At 45.6% G+C, this 16,818-nt stretch overlaps 1 protein-coding gene across 1 annotated transcript in view; it reads left to right on the top strand.

Moving 5' to 3' along the window:
- LOC146205351 (neural cell adhesion molecule 1-like) overlaps positions 1–15,693 on the top strand; it is a 289,648-nt gene extending 273,955 nt beyond the window's left edge. Inside the window, exon 15 of the mRNA XM_084606946.1 lies at positions 15,622–15,693. The gene's annotated coding sequence lies outside the window, so the exon portion shown is untranslated. The remainder of the gene's footprint in view (positions 1–15,621) is intronic.
- The last annotated feature ends 1,125 nt before the right edge of the window (positions 15,694–16,818 follow it).

The following is a 16,818-nucleotide window of genomic DNA, read 5'->3' as shown; positions in this document are numbered from 1 at the left end:
AACATTTGATAGAATAAGAGTTCCCTATGCACGTAATTCAAGGAATCTCTGAAAAGCTGCTGAAAATAGCAAAGACGAAGCAAACAAAGCCGGCAGACAAAGTGGATAAAAAAAAATTAGTGTTGCCCTACGTGCACACGTTTTCACACATCATAAAAAAAGGTCGCCAATCGTCAAGGTGTTCAAAACGCTTTTTCCGTCCCACGTAAACTAGCTAGATTGTGCAGGATAATTTGTAATAAGAATTCACAGTGTACGGCTTACCATAAGACAAAGTTTGTTCTCTGTGCAACGCAAGTTATGTGTGGTATTCTATGATCATGCGGGAAAATGTATGTTGGACAAACGGGTCGGTGCCCGACTTCGAGAAAATGAAAGGTCTGTACTTTCCCATGAGGGGCGAATTTGCAAAAACACTTCCGAAAGCATGAATGCAGGCCGTTACTTAAGGAAACCATCATTCTGGGGCGGGGCAAAACAAAGAGCCAACGCGAAATCCTTGAAGCATATCATGTTATCAAAAATGATGAGAATTGTATCAGTGACACGTCTGTGACCTTGTGCGATAAAGAAAAAAACCTCAGTTCTTAAGCTCCTTACAGCGCACATAGACAGCGTGCTGTGACGGCAATTTACTTTTCCTGGTGATTAGAACTATATTCTTTTTTCTCTTGCCATGTGCGCATGCGTTGCTTCTTAGATGAAGGGTATATATGAATGTTACCTTATTAGAAATGAACCTAGTTGTTAGTCCAGCGTTGTCCTATGTACCTCTCTGTCTGCGTCCTTCTGCTGGTGTCAGCCTTTACTAATAATGTAGGGACTACACAAGAATAATTCATGATACCTGGAACAGAAATAATAGTACCAACAAAGACGAACTCTACAAAACAAGCGAGGCAGGACTAGCGATTCTCCTCGCCTTTATTGGCGCTATTGTTTCTTGTGCCAAATGTTTTGCACCATCTAGTCAAAATTCGTGTTCTTTAGAAGGAATAATTCATAGCCTTCGCCAGTGTCAAATCCTCTTAAAACACTCCCAAGCACGTACGCACGACTATGTCGGTAAAAACGAGTAATATTCGCTAATCGCAGATCGCGCATGTTCACTTGATTTTCGCTAATCCCTATTTTCTGTTACCTGAGTAGAGCTGGTTGGCAACTCTGCATTCATCGTTTCAGTAGTCCCCGCCATGGTGGCGCAGTGGTTAGGGCACTCGACTACTGTTCCCAAGGATGTGGGACCGAATCCTGGCCGCGGCGGCTGCTTTTCGATGGAGGCGAAAAGCAAGGCGCCCGTGTGCTGTGCGATGTCAGTGCACGTTAAAGAACCCCAGGTGGTCGAAATTTCCGGAGTCCTTCACTACGGCGTCTCTCATAGCCTGAGTTGCTTTGGGACGTTAAACCCCACAAACCAACCAACCAACCGTTTCAGTAGTTCACAGTTAGTTTCTTATTGAACATAAAGCATAGGCCGCTCCTTAGGATTATTTCGGCAGAATAGGGCGTATCTGCAGCGGCTGAATTTTTCAGGTGGTAGCGGACACCACGCATGAAAGACAGCTTAGAATTCAAAACAAACAAACTAAATAGTTGTATATTCATAGGTTTCATTATTACACACTTCTTTTGAAGGAGAAGGTTTTTACAGTACTAAAGAAGTTGAGAAAAGCCACAAAGTGTAGACACGGTGGAGCCAGTGTTCTGAATATTGCCGAGAAAGAAAACACCAAGTGTAATTCAGCGGAATCCTTTTTTTCTGCCCCTGCATTTAAATTGTGAGAGAAACAGATAGCTCCATGAGAAGCCAGATGCTCGTAGGTCATGACGTGCGCTCACCGCAGCAAAATAAACCCAAGAATAGTCTTCTTTAAGGTCTCAAAAAGCCCGTACCTACATCTGTAGGTGCTTTAAGAGTAAGGAAGCTTATGTAAACGACCGTTTTCGCTCGCCGATGGTAGATACAGAGCCCAAAATATGAGGAAATGTCTTATTCAGGAACTCTTCTTGCAAGCATGTGGTTTCGCTGTTCGCTGTGGCAGCTCTTAAATTATGAGAATTTTGCAGCGGCACTGCGCAGGGGGAAAATTGTATACACGCAGCTCCGTATCCAGCCCGCTCGTTCGTGGGAGTTGTCGGGCCGTCGTTTTCCTTTGCGCTAAACGATATTTTATGGCGGCCTTTATTCCCTAAATTAGTCTCATGGATACTGAGTGGGTCGAATATTCTATCATCCTCTGTTCAGAGAAACACGTCTTGTATTAAAGAAGGCGTTTTGCAAAGCGTGGCTTACTTACAGTTCCTTCACAGAAACGGTATCGACTCGGCTCAGACTTTGCAGAAAACACGGAGGCCGCATGGCTTCCCTGGAAGATGTGGGAATAATCTCGATGCACACTTAAAAGCTGTCCGCGCCTCTCGCTCTGTTTGATCTCCCAAGGGCCGCTGGTCGCGTTGGGCTAAAAGAGGGCGATTTCGGACATAATTGTGCTCACGGCACCTGACGGTTGCTTCAAACAGGCTCCTCTTTTGCGGCCATTCTTTCTCTACCACCGTCCTTCGCGGACTAACAGGGCAGATACGGACAGCGTGGCTCTGCAGTCCCACTGCGTGTGATCGACGAAGGCGTTGGGCTGCTTTTATGAAGGAGCCGGCATGAGCCGAAGCTCTCTTTTATGACTGCCGTGCACCTTAATGCTGCTGGTTCAGGCCTTCCTGCCAAGGGCGGCTGCCGGGGCCACGCCGCCGAGCACAGCCAAGATATCGTAAATCACGGTGCTCCGACTTGTATTTTCTTTATTTCCAAGCCCTAGTAGCCAGATTATTTGCGTGTAGTTGTTCCTTTTTGTCTATGCAGAGAAAGAACTACACTCGAACCGCCTAGCGTGCTCTTTGAATGAGACGTACTCAAATAGGACATTAGCTGAAATCTTTAGCATCGAAGAAGCGGATAAAGACTTCCATTAAACCTTAATACCTCAGCCTAACTGAGTGCTTGATATCATATACATTATGAAAAAAATATATTGTCAAGGAGACCGGAACGAAAGGTCGCACCCAGGATGTTCTATCTATTTTGAGTGCGTGGGTGGTGTGGGTTTGGGTGCACTCGAATTTATATATCATGCTTCTTGCACTATTAATTTATAAACTGTTTCAGACTTACTGTAGACAGCATGGCGCTTTTGTATAGTGTATAATAATACATATTTACGAACTATTTACGCTCTCTCTCTCTCTCTCTCTCTCTCTCTCTCGAGAAAAATATTTGAATCCACGCAGCTGATAGTATATAGGTGACGATTTCAGTAGTTCTGATAGAATATTGTTAGGCATTCATAAAAATACCTGATGACTGCTGTAAACAAGGGCTAACAAAAGAAAGCGGGAACCTGCAGTCTGCAAATAGCGTCAATTATATCAAGAACTAAACCATTTGGAAAATAAAAACAATCAAGCGCTACTCATGCTTGACACCAAACTATGAAAATTCGTCTCATACGTAATTTGACTCTAAAAAGCTGTGATGTCGTTAAGCTGCAAAACCCACCAGATTTAGGAGCTATTTCTTTTTTCATCACTGTTCATTACAACACTCTTCGGTGAGGAACGAACAACGAAATTATAAGCTCCGACCTTTGGGGCTCAGAATGCGACACACATAACAGGCTTCAGGAAATAAAGTACGCACGTTTCTATAATTCCTACTCTGTTCGAATTCACGTCTTGTTTTGTGCACACCTTCAATCTATGAAACCTCATTTGTCAGCTGGTTTTCTTGTTTCTTTTAACTGCCAAGAGCGATTGGTAAGCGACTCTTAGCAGTTAAGAGAAGCAAGAAAAGTTGGCATATGAGGTCAAAGTCACTGAAACTCTAAACAGAAGAGAGGATATGCTCGCATACCAGGAAATCGCGCTATATTTTAAACTAAATCGTCAAGTTTATCCGCCAGAGAACAGAACGCTCAATAAGAAAGAGGAGGTTGTGTGGAGAAAATTGTAGACGGAGTTTTTTCCCAAACCAGCACTCTCTAGCAAGTGGCATTTTGAAGTCTTCAGGTCAAAGTACAAATTTTGCGACGAGGCAGCAACTTCGGCCTACATGGTGTGGGCATGTCCAAGTACGATAGCTCGAAAAACTCTAGAATCCTGAGAGGCTTTGCTATGTGGCTCAGACCCTAACGTGCAGCAAGACATCATCGGCCCTTCCTGCTGCTGTGTCCCAAGGGATTCCGACAGACGATTAGGGCGACGGGGATGAATGGGCTTCTCTCCTGGCGTTCACTGACTGCTGTTTGAATAACGTTTTTTCTCTCTCTTTCTTAAATGCTAAAGTACTGCACTTCGCAGCGCAGTTTTGGTATATTGCGCTATCACTGCACTGTGCAGCAGCATCAGCAGCGATGTGACAGTTTATTTTCGCGTTTCTCTACATATCACGCTGTGTTGCTCAGTATACGCACTCTGGGCGCCTCTGATTCTCATTTCTCTACGAATACGCATTTCACAAGCCTCCCGTACGCCATCACAATATAAAAGCTTTCGCTTCTTTCGGCACGGCGGATGTGTGACTGCTACTGTCCGGGTGCTCGCTAGGCCAGAACCGGTTGTAGCGGCTTCTGCGAGACACCGCTCTTTCTACGCAGTCCCACGTTAGAGTTGTGTTGCCACACGGCGAGCAGGCGCATTGGAGCGCGCTCTCTGGGCACCGTCCGCGCTGGAGTGCTGCGTGCGGGGACGGAACAACGCCCACCGCTGACTTACGCCTCCTCGTCCCTTGGCGCGCGGGAGGATGCAATCGCCGCCTGCAACTCGCGCAACGTGAAATGCTCGTCTCAGCGAAACAAGCCCGATGCGTCCTACGCAGCCGTCTATCCCGCGTTTGAAGCAATTTGCGCTCTATCTCACGAGCGATGCGTCAACGCGGCCGTGTAATTGACTGGAGCACTGGGTGCACGATCGACGTTCCCGCCGCTGTACCCAGACTCAGGCCTGCAGACACTAAATCCTTGCAGCAGCCAGTGCCTGCAGTCCTTCCGGGTAGCATTTGTCTTTGGGGAATCCATCCTGCACATTGCCTCACTTTTTTTCTCTTTCGCCCGTCCCCTTGATTCTTTTCTTCAGTTCTGGTCACCCGGTATATTGTCTTGGGCGCGCCTTCCAGGGCGACGAGTGTGTGTGTGTAGCACGTCGCGGAATTCCCTCGAGCAAACGTTGCCTTTCGCGATCGCGCTCTCATATCAAATGCGCGGCGTAATTCGATTTGACGAGGAATCGGAATGGAAAAGCGTCTTGAGTTGTAAGACCTATTCTGGCTGTTCTTGGTGGGCGCCTGTCGTTTCTGACCTCTCTTGCAAGCAGGAATCGATGAGCGGTTCGCGAGGAGCGGGAAGAATGTGTTCCCGTTGAAAATGGCCAGGCGCTCCGAATGACGATCATTGTTATTCCAAGAGATGGAGAAAAAGAAAGTAAAATAAGAGCGGGCATAATTGAAAAACAGGGTTCTCTCGAAACATTTGAAGTTGGCCTTATCTCGCTGCCTGTCTAAATGTCCCGAAACGCAGCCGTTTGCCCCAACTACATTTACTGCTCTTGATACTCTTGACATTGCGCATTAATATTGCCAAAGTAAACAGAGCGAGAAGAAAGCGGCGCTTTTTAGGCGTGGTATCTTTACGTCCATGAGAAGGAACTCCTTTTCTTTGCGTTTATTGCTCTACGAATATCTTTTGTTCTTGTTTCTTTCTCATATTTTTTGTGTATGATGACAACATAGGAACTTTCCCTTTGGATGTGAGCTTAAAGCGCATTCTTTAATTGCATGAGGCTAAGAATAACACGGACACATCTTTCTTTGATGTTGCGTGAATATTTTATGTGCCTAGGCCAGTTGCTTTTCCGGCGAATGGGTCTGTTCGAGAAGGGCCAAAAAGTATCGAAGAGACACCTCGAGGTGGCTTCCCACCAAGAACATGCACTCTTTCTAGAGACAATGGTCATATATAAAAAAAGAAAAAAAAAAGATATTTGACAGAGGAGCTCTCGCCGGTATCCTCTCGGCTTCTTGATGCGGTCGTAAAAGTTGGCTGGGAAAGCTTTCGTACTCCTCCACCCATCGTTCAGAGCTAGCGCTTATCTAGAGAATGGAATTACGTACGCTTATAGCCTCGGTTTACAAGCGCGGGAAAGCACGGCATCCCGCCTAGGCCCGAAATTCGCTCCGTAACGTATACAGGCTCCGATCGACAAGTATGCTGCTTCAGCATGCGAAGGCCCAAACGCACGGTGAAGAAAAAAAAAACACATCACGACCTGTCCTTTCTGTCTCAATTCGGGATAACTTGAACGACGTGTTGGCGTTTGTCGCTAAACGAAACCTACTCCACTTGTCGTTTCACACTCGGCGTCAAAAATTGAAGGATCGCCCCCCTCCCCCCCCTCCCCATGCCACAAAGAATAAAATCCGATTTTGCTACGACCTGAGCGCATATGTCTTGAACAATTGATGCGATTCCGTGTTTTCGCCCAAAATCCTGGACCTAGGGCCTATATTTCAGGATGCATGCCGGGACCCTCTGGCAATAGAGCATTTCAACGACTGGCGTAGTTCCTAAATATTTACCATACCGCGCATCGTAGAAGTGGTTGTTGCGCAATGTACAAATACTCAGTGAGATCTATAGTGCTATCCTTTGGATCGTATACCATACAGACTCCCTCGGCTTGTTTGCCGTTAAGGAATGAGCGCAACAGGCTCTGAGGTTGCGCAGAGCGCCGTCGCTATCCGGCGGTTCAGCGTGAGTCTAGGAAGGTCGGCGTGGAGCCTCGCAAGGACGATTTCTTCGTATATTTGAGTCAACCATCATTGTGGATTTTCGTTTTTTCCTGGGAACCGTAGTAGCCTTACCACTTCACAGCTAACCCACTTATGTCATGGTCTATAGACAACATGAACTTAGAAAAGAACGCCGGTAAATTCTGGTTACTGCCCATCTCGAAATGCATGCAATAAGAATCATTTGGCCTCTTATAGTGACGTGTTTGCGATGGACCGACACAGCCTCACAGTGGAGAAGTTATCCAAACAGATCAAAACGGAGCTGTTTAGAGGTGCGGAGACAGAGCGCGAACATTCCGCAATGTGCGCCATGAATGTGAGACTATAGAAAGTAGAGTCTCTTGTATGGCTGCGCACAGGGGCTGTTTCATGCTCCTAAATTTTACAACTACTTTTTAGCTCTGTATTTCTCTCTTTCCATCATTCATGTTAAATGAACAGGTGGGAACACCATCCGATCCTAATGATGACACGGGGTATATGATAAAATAGGCTATGTAGAAGTTCCAACGCTACCTATACACATTGAGAGCTTGTTCACTGACGAACACTATTATTTGTTCATCTATATAGGTTAGGCCTTAGATAAGCGAATGCGACTGCAGCTTTTTCGCTGAATCAGCCTCGAATATATCAATTATGAATAATGACTCTGCTCTCATAAACATTGTGCCATGAGTAGCAGCGGAAAAATATTTTAAACAAATTATTTATTGCATAATTTTTACCATGCGCAGCCTCCATTCTTAAGCCTCTTTCTTTAAGCAAGAAGAGATAATGCAGTTTTTCATGTGAATGGTGAGCGTACGGGTTTCATCAGTGCCACTAAGGGCAAGTGTGTTGGACCTGAAAAACCGTGCTTAAGCTGCTTTCGAAAGTACGGTCATGAAAAATGTGAAAGCTAGCAAAAGTTGAGGATTCATTTATTAATATTACGGCATATGCCACACGCTCAGTTTTATTTTTTTTATTTTTACTACTCGTCCACTTGGCGTATAACAAGTGACGATAATTTTTTAATATAGTGGGAGAATAGTTTGATTTAGTTCATTGGACATAACGTCCTAAAGAGACTCAAGAGATGGTGGACCCCGTAGTGGAGGGCTCCGGAAATTTCGGCCACCTGGAGCTTTGTAGCATACACTGACATTGCATAGCACACGCGTTCCTTGCTTTCCGCCTCCATCGGAAAGCGGCCGCCGAGGCCAGGACTGAACTCGAGTCCTCGAGAGCGGCCTAACCACTGAGTCACCGCGGGGAGTCATATAGTAGACGAATAACGATAAAATTTGCAATTTTGACCTCTGTATTTTTACTTCTGCTTTCTGACTAGTTATCCACTTGGTGTAAACGCCCTATAATCATTTTCGAACATAGCGGAGAAATAAATGAAAAATTCGTAATTTTGTGCAAAAAAGTTACTTCTGTCTCATATTGCTCACGACTATGCTACTGTATACGGTAGACTTTATGTTTTTTTGCGTGTTTTTCATACGAACGGTGCTCTACGCTCGTCTCAAGCCGCTGCTCCAGGAGCGGCTACGTCATTGCTCCCGAGCTTACGTAAGAAAATTGGCCGCCGCAATTTTCCGCGAGCTTCTTTTGAAAATGTCGAGTGACAAATTAGGCCGCGGTCGTTCCTTGCAGTAGAATGCTGTGCGAGAAAAAAAAAGCTCATCTGGGAATAATTGAGGTTACAGACATTTAAGCCTGCCTTGGAAGCTTATTCATTTTATATGTCTTGCTGTCACGAGAGTTTGATCGCCAAATATTAAGAAAATCTGTTTCCCATATTTAGTTTCCGCGAATTACACTTTCGACAAGATTGTGGTACAAATGAGCCTAACAGCTGTTCAAGTGTTTGCTCAGATTACAGCTTGCGGAGAGCATGTTTTAACTTGACAATATTTAATTCAGCATGCTTTTCACGTGCTTGTCAGCGGCAAAGCAGCTTCACCGGAATTGTTACGAATTTTTTCTTCACGCACTCGCACTTCTAACAGCGGCAGACAGAAAAATGTGCCGAAAATTCAAACCAATCAGTACTTAGTCGACTATAAGAACTAGTAAATATTTCAACGACTCAAAGGCTGTTTCCTCTTCCTAGTATATATAGTGCCATTTCAAAGCGATTAGCGTCATCGCCCATATGAATTATTTCGCTTTTTTTTATTTACTTTTATATTCTGCCCAGCGAACGTTTCGAGGGACTTGCATTGTTCTTTTTTTTTAACCTCAGTTACATTTTTTGAATAGCGTCATGTCCTCTAGAATTCTTATTATATAGAAATGTAACGGCAGCTTCTCCTCGGAGTACTTTCGCATGCAAGCTTAGACTACGCAGTGGCACGAGCTTTGCATTCGGTGCGAGTATGGGCGACGCTGACACTGAGCATATCTGAAATGCATTCATTGCACTGAAGTTTTTCTTGCTTCCCCACATGAAGCTCGCCTTGTACCAAAGACTATGCGCACTCAGCTGAGTAAGGGTGAGTGAGCTTCACGTGCGCGTCAAATGGACTAACCAGAACGAAGAAGTGCCAATTACCGAAGCTAAAAAAGTGACGTCGGAATTATTCTTGATGCGTTTTATAATCGAAGCGTATGGGCTGCTCGGAACAAAAGCGCGCGAATATTGCCATAATGGCAAGTTTAGCGCACCGTTAGAGGCGCTCCATGTGCTTGCGAAGACGCGCAAATAAATTATTTCTGAGTTTCTCACGCACATAACCGCCCCGCGGAAGAGGAAAGACTCCGAAAGGCATTTTCATTCGCTTGCGGAGCCTTGCGACTAATAAACGCGAGGAGTGCGCAGCGCGGCGTTGAGGGTGGCTCACTTTGGTGCTTAATTGCCCCTTGAAAATTCCCGTAGGCAAACCTTGTTCCGCATATCAGCGTAGCGCTCTCTTTTTTCGGCTTGATAGAAAAAGCGCGATGAGAAAGAGTGCGCCGTATTCTACTGGAGAACAAAGCCCACAGCGTTTCTTTAATGTCAGCAGCTTTTTCTTTCCTTCCCTTCCGTTTCTTTCTTTTATTTATTTTTTTTTTTTTTGAGCGCCGTGCGGTCTGTTTCTTTGTCAGTTTTTGAACTTTGCCTAGTTGCCAGCTGCTTGTTCGCGAGCTTCACTACTCCCGCATTGTTCGCTTGTCATCTGCCACTGCACAAGGCCGGTGCAAACGCGAATATATGGGTTCCTCCTCGAGGCACTCAGTTGAGGCCTCGAGAGGAGACGAAGTATTCAAACAGTTTGTTTCTGTCTTTTCGTTACGCGTCGCTGGCTCTCTTTTTCAGTACAGGATCATCGTCAACGCCTATTTCTTATTATCTTATTATACATTCGATGCACATAGTCGGTAAAACTATGAAAAATATCTTGACACAACTTTTTCAGTTAAACAGCACGTGAAGGGAAGTTCTTAGTAACGTTATTGCTAACATGCATAATTAACTCTGAACTCCCAGGTTATAAGTGTGAGGAAGTTTATGCGCGGGGAGGGAATATGTATTGATGTCTAAGACGTGCAACAACCAAGTATATATAAGCCCGTTTTAATCCAACCATGCCGACGATAAGCGCTGTCTCCAAATGAAGAGCAGTAGTGTGCACTTTAGATTTCTTTTTTTTTTTTTTCATTTTTCTCCAACAATACGCAGAATTCAAAGCACCTTGCTGGTTTTGCTCCTGATCAAAGAGCCTGGGATTAAAATACAAGATACTAGTGGATATTTTTTATCTTATCTTAAACATATGCAATGTTATTCTTTGCTTTATACTCTCACGTCGCTCAACATTTAATGCTCAGTTTCTTGGTCTTAGTCATAGGCCCCGGTGCAGGTAGGGCCGAGACATAGTTCGCTGCACGGGATTAGGAAGCCAGCGAAAGTAAAAACGGCTCGATTGGAGACGACCTCAGTCCGCTCGTTTCCTTTGCAATTATGCTTCACAAGTCAGGGCATCATGCACTCGTCTGGCGCAGAAAGACGAACGGTGTCGGGATTCGGCAGTTTTAACGAAATATGTTTCCAGAAATACTTCGTCGGGTTACTGCGTTTATATCCTTCGAGCAGACATCTCATTATGCTGGTGATGCGTATATCCTCGTGTTTTTTTTTTTCTTCTGCATTTCAATATTCACGCATAGTTTGCAAAACACAAGAGCTAGGAACGACCGTCCACTGCGTATTATGACTGCGGCGACACACGTTCGCGTGAAGCCTTGGAAGCGAGCTCTGGCGCCTGAAGTTGTCTCTCGCAGTCTGTTCGCTGACCTCCAGCTCCTTCTCCCAAGGCGTGCTTCAGTATGTTACCTTGCTGAGTTCTCCACTTTTTTTTTTTTTTCTGCTCCGTCAAAAAAACATCTTCGCTGGTGGAAGTCCTGTAGAATTAATACTCGCTCATGATAAGGCTCGAGTGGTTCCGGTTGATTGGCCGCATGCGAAATTGCCTACCAGATTTACCGCAAGCTTTCTCTAGACACAGAAAACCATCAAACGCGGAAGGCAGCAGAAGGAAGGGAGCGAAACGAAAAACAGACTTATCTTTTGGGCCACAAGCTTCCGTTTCTTTTTATTTTTTCCTAGCTCCTGGCCGCTTTCTGGAGGCGAATAACGGAAGCACGGGAGCTGGCGGATGCTGAGCCCCTAAGGATGTAGACGGAAATGGTGGCAAGGGTCTTAAGGCGGCTTGTTCTTTTACTTTCGAAGTTTCAAATTATATGGCCGTTGTCGAGCAGCGCGCCAAGAACTTAGGGCCCTTTTCTGTCTACTTTTGTCTAATTGACACCAGCCGATGGTAGATTTTAGGAAAATCACTGGGCATTTTTCTTTTTTTTATTCTTGTCTGGGAGAAGCGAATTCGAATGTGCGCACTGCTCACCATCCTGCATATGAGGACAGCATTTTTTTTTTCCTTTTTACATGAATGGTTTGTGGTTGGTTTGTGGGGTTTAAGGTACCAAAGCGATTCAGACTATGAGAGACGCCGTAGTGAAAGATTTCGGAAATTTCGACCACCTGGGGTTATTTTACATTCACTGACATCGCACAGTACACGGGTGCCTTGCTTTTCGCCTCCATTGAAAAGCGCCGCCGAGGCCGGCATTCGATCCCGCATCCTTGAGAACAGTAGTCGAGCGCCGTAACCACTGCGCCTCCCAGGCGGGGTATTTTTTTTTATGAAAGTCTCAGTGTAGTTCCAGTCGCGTGACGCTACGAGCTCTTGATGATACACGCGTATGGTTACATAACAAATCGAGATGTTAAATGCGCTTTCTGGTGAACCAGCCTAGCGGAACTTGCTCTTATACATAATTAAAGAAAGCGTAGCTCTTGCCTTTTATGTATAGTGAGGCGTTCAGGGGCGGAATTTTGACATTATTTGTTAAGCTCCCCTGCTCGCTGTGTTTTTTCCGCATTACTACAGCGCTAAAAATATAGACGAGCACCAAGGAAGGGAAACATACACGACACGGACAGTCATGCGTGTTTCCCTTACTTGGTGCTCTTTTTTCGCGCTGCAGTTAAGTGGAAGCAAAGTAACCAACTTGTCCAAAAGCTCGTTTTACTAAAGGTTTTTTATTTCTTGATGGTAAATCTGTGGTTTCCTTTTCTGGTCTGCAGCACCGAACTCGATTCATGCATTTTTCGAGCATCTTCGTTCGTGCTACAAAATGCAGTGCTCGTACGTGGTGTGGCGTTCGTGCCTTTCCCCGCGAGCGTTCAGCTGCCTTGCCCAATACCACGACAATGAAGTGGTCCTGGTCGTGGGTGTAGAATAAGCGAATAAATAATTAACCTGAATTAGTGTAAGTAATGAGTCGAGACACCAAGCTTTCGGATTTACTCATTCTTCATTTCAAACGGTCAGCAGTACTCCAGGACGCATGATACACGCTCCTCGATCCATATGCACGTGGTACATACCTTATCATTGCATTATTCATACTTTACAGCTCATTATAAACCTCACATAACATTTATAGCGCCTTACAAGAGCAGCAGTAGTGATTCAGTAGGTCCCAAAAGTATCGGCGCTGAGAATACTGCATGTCGGCTGTGATTACCGATACTTTGCGGAGTAGCACTTAAGTTCCAAATGCCGCTAGTCGGTACAACAATATTCTGGGAAAAGCTAAGAAGGCGAGGAAAATCACCGAGTTCTCAAAGCAAGCAGCTCTCTTGGGCCGAGCTGAATCAGCAGTCTGTATATGCCACGCGGTTTCTGTGTTTGTCACACCGTGCCAACCTGGTGCTCGGCGGACGTCTCTTTTGGGGGCCCTAGCCGAGAGCGAAACACTGTTAGGAGGGCATTCGACCGAAAGAAACGCGATACTGGTGAGTCTAAGCACAGATAGAGCGTAGCGACATCTTGATATTGGTTATATCAAGTCCATTGCACGTGCCTCGCGACGCCTGCAGTTTTCACTGGCTCTCCGCTATTTCGTTTAACCTTGAGGCAAACATTGAGATGTGCAAAGCGTCAAGCCATTCGATGCTTTCTATCGAAGAATTTCGTTTGTCGGCGTTATTATGGGCCTACGTTGAATTGCAAGCAGGGAATCATTGCTACATGAAACAAAGAAAAAATGAATTAAATAAATTTTAGTACATTGCTTGGCTGCCGCGAAATAAAAAGACAAGCTATTACACTCAGTGCACTCATCTGAAATTGAAGGCTTCTTCAAGGAAGACTGTGTAACTACAAATAAACCATCGTTGGTTGCTAAACCAGCTGTAGCTTTGATGTTTTCAGCCAGTTACCATTAGCGTAATCAAACACAAAGTGGCAGTTTTTCATTCCACCTGAGGTTACCAAACATATATATATATATTTTTCTTTAAGCGAGACTGCAAGGATTTCATCCAGCAATCCCTATGAATTTAAGTTAAGCACCGATATTTGTGGATGGTATTAGTGGATGGTAATAGTGGTTGTGGATGATAGCAGCAGTAATGGTTCAGTAGGTCGCAAAGTGTCGGCAATCACAGCCGACAGTGCAGTACTCTCAGCGCCGATACTTTTGGGACCTACTGAACCACTACTGCTGCTCTTGTAAGGCGCTATAAATGTGATGTGAGGTATATAATGAGCTATAAAGTATGAATAATGCAATGATAAGGTATGTACCTGTACTCACCTATGGGGCTGAAACGTGGAGGCTAACCAAGAGGGTTCTACTTAAGTTGAGGCCAACGCAGAGGGCTATGGAACGAAAAATGGTAGGGGTAACATTAAGAGATAGAAAGCGTGCAGAGTGGGTCAGAGAAATATCTCAAGTTACTGACATTCTAGGGGAAATCAAGAAGAAGAAATGGGCATGGGCAGGACATGTAGTGCGAAGAGAGGATAACCGATCGCTTAGGGTAACAAACTGGATTCCAACGGAAGGAAAGCGTAGCAGGGGGCGGCAGAAAGTTAGGTGGACGGATGAGGTTAAAAAGTTCGCAGAGGTCAAGTTGATGCAGCTAGCACAGAACCGGGTTAATTGGAGAAATATGAGAGAGTTCTTCGCCCTGCAGTGGGTATAGTCAGGCTGATGATGATGATGATGATGATGATGATGATGATGATGATGAAAATCCATTCGAAGAATCATACCCAGAAATTCAGGATAAGTGCATCCCTCAAGCTCAAAGTTTTAATGAACGCAATGTTTCGTATAACGCAAGGTCGTACCTCAGAATTAACGTATCCGCAGGTCTGCTCTCGGAACGCTTGTAGGTTCCGGCGCTTTAGTGTAAAAGATCCATCCCATTGGTTGCATTGACAGTCCTGGCTCACCGCAAGCGCTGGGCAAGCCTTAAAAGCAATACTTTGCTACGCATCGTAAGAATAGAACATTTTCGTCAATAGGCTCACAACACTATCACCGTCGCCTTACAATGAAAACCAATGCCGACGGAAGCCGCACGAAGTCGTTTCTCGTCTCTCTTCTCTTGAAACAAGCCTCTTATTTTAACCTTGCAGGTCCTGGTTTGTTAACCCAAACCCCTCGTCTCTTCGGCGTGTTTCCTGCTTTTTCTGGAAACAAGATGCCGAAAACAGGGGCATTTTCTCTTTAGCATATTTCAGCTTTGATTTTTTACTTGCAGATTTATCTTTTTACGTCATCTGAAACACGTGCCGAAATTTCTGTCCCACTGCTTGCCTGCTTTATTCTTTTCCTTAATGCGTTTTTGGCTGCAAACAAACGAATAATATTTGTTTATCTACTTATTGTCGTATTCTCCTGTTTTCTCAACCCATCGTTTACATACGCCTGATTATCAAGACGTAGACTACTGAATGTTTTATGTTTCTCCCTTTGATTAATGCATTCTTCGTGTTTCTCCTGAATCCACAAACTATCGAGCGCCACGACCCATGGTATCCTTGGCGCATCTGGCACGCTATGCTAACATCAAGCGCAAGAGAGACGAGTTTTTTCGTGACTTTTGAGTACCTACGCTTATTTTCTAATGTTGTGCCGTGTGCATGATATGCAAGATAACACCGAAAACAGGTGCTACGAACGACGCCAGGAAATATGTCGGGGGAACTGAATGAAATTGGAGAAAAAGGTGGGAAGTGAACGAGAGATAGGGCCAAAAATAAGCGCGCTCCACGTCGTGAAACTCCACTCTCTCACGTCGCTAGGCCACTGCCGTGCACTTTCGTCTGGGAATGAAAGCGAAAAAAAAAAAAGAAATCACAAGGCAGGTGTGTATGTGGCGCGGAGTAAGTGGAAGCTTGGCACATCGCTTTACTAACGCAAGCCCTGTTCTTGCTCTTTATCTCCCACAGGAATTCGTCGAGTATTGACGAGCTCCGACTTCGGCACTGCGTATAAAACTCACACACCCAAAAAAAAAAGAAGGAAGAGGAGGAAGCAGGGAGGAAAGAGAAAACAGAGACAAACTTTTCGTGATCCCGGTGGACGCAGCCGTGCTCGCACCGGCGAGCGCCTCGCGCCGGCCCTGCTGTGCCCTGCATGGCCTGCCCGGGGAGCCGCCCCCGCACCCCTTGACTGTGATGATGACCCCGCCGCGTGTGTGCAACAACCGCGGACTGGCGAACAGGACTGGCTTCCATGGAAGCCGCGCGCTCTTCCGTGCCCGGCAGCGGCCGCCCGCCCGCCGAGACTGATGCGCGCGTGTGGGCGGGCAGCGGCGGCGCGTCTGCAGCGCAGTCAGCGCTGCCCCCAACTTGCCGGCGTCCTCTCCTCAGCTTCGACGCCTCGGCCAGCAGACTCAGCAGTCGTGTTTCTTCGAGCTGCGGCAGAGCGCCGGGGCTGAACGCTTCGGTGAGTATACGACGTGTTATGCTCCCTTATTTATGAGCGCACATTCGTTAAAATCGGAAGAAGCAAACTGGCCAACTTCGGGTGGTTGCTTTCTTTGTTTATAGCTTCTCACTCTCAGCCTGTTGCCGGAAGAACGTCCCATTAAGACTTCGAAAAGTTGGCAGTTCTTTTTTTATTATTATTATTTCATTAAAGGCACTCCTGACTCCTTACCTAGCCACGTCCCCAGCGAACTATGAAATGCCACCAGCGATAGCAGGGGAAAGCAGAGAACGAAAGTATGATTCCGGCTGCCTAAACTTCAACAGCCGACTGGTAAAGAATGATAGAGGAGAGAGTGGAAAAAATATCGTGTCAGGCGTTCAATCGATGCCTTCTCAACACGCAATATTTAGTATTTGTCAGCGATCACTGAAGCGTTCGCCGAAATATTGAGTCAAAATTCAGAAACTACTTCCTGTCGTATAGGCAGTATGCGCCTACGTCACAGTGGTAGCCATTTTGGAGTGGATGAAGCAAAGCGAAAGGCAGCTACCATATCTAATCAGCTTATCGCTATCTGTTCCAACTTGCACTGCTGAAGTTGTTGTCTGCCTCAGAAAATGGCGCCAGTGACGTCATTTGAATACCTTATTTATCATTGGAAAACATAGGTACGTGCTAAAGACAATTGTTCTCATGTGAGTATGTTTCAGGAA

Source organism: Amblyomma maculatum, chromosome 1, assembly GCF_055883805.1.
Source record: "Amblyomma maculatum isolate TAMU_Amacu chromosome 1, ASM5588380v1, whole genome shotgun sequence".
Classification (NCBI taxonomy): Eukaryota; Metazoa; Arthropoda; class Arachnida; order Ixodida; family Ixodidae; genus Amblyomma; species Amblyomma maculatum.
Note: the sequence above shows the minus strand (reverse complement) of the source record. Positions and strands in the feature narration are given on the sequence as shown.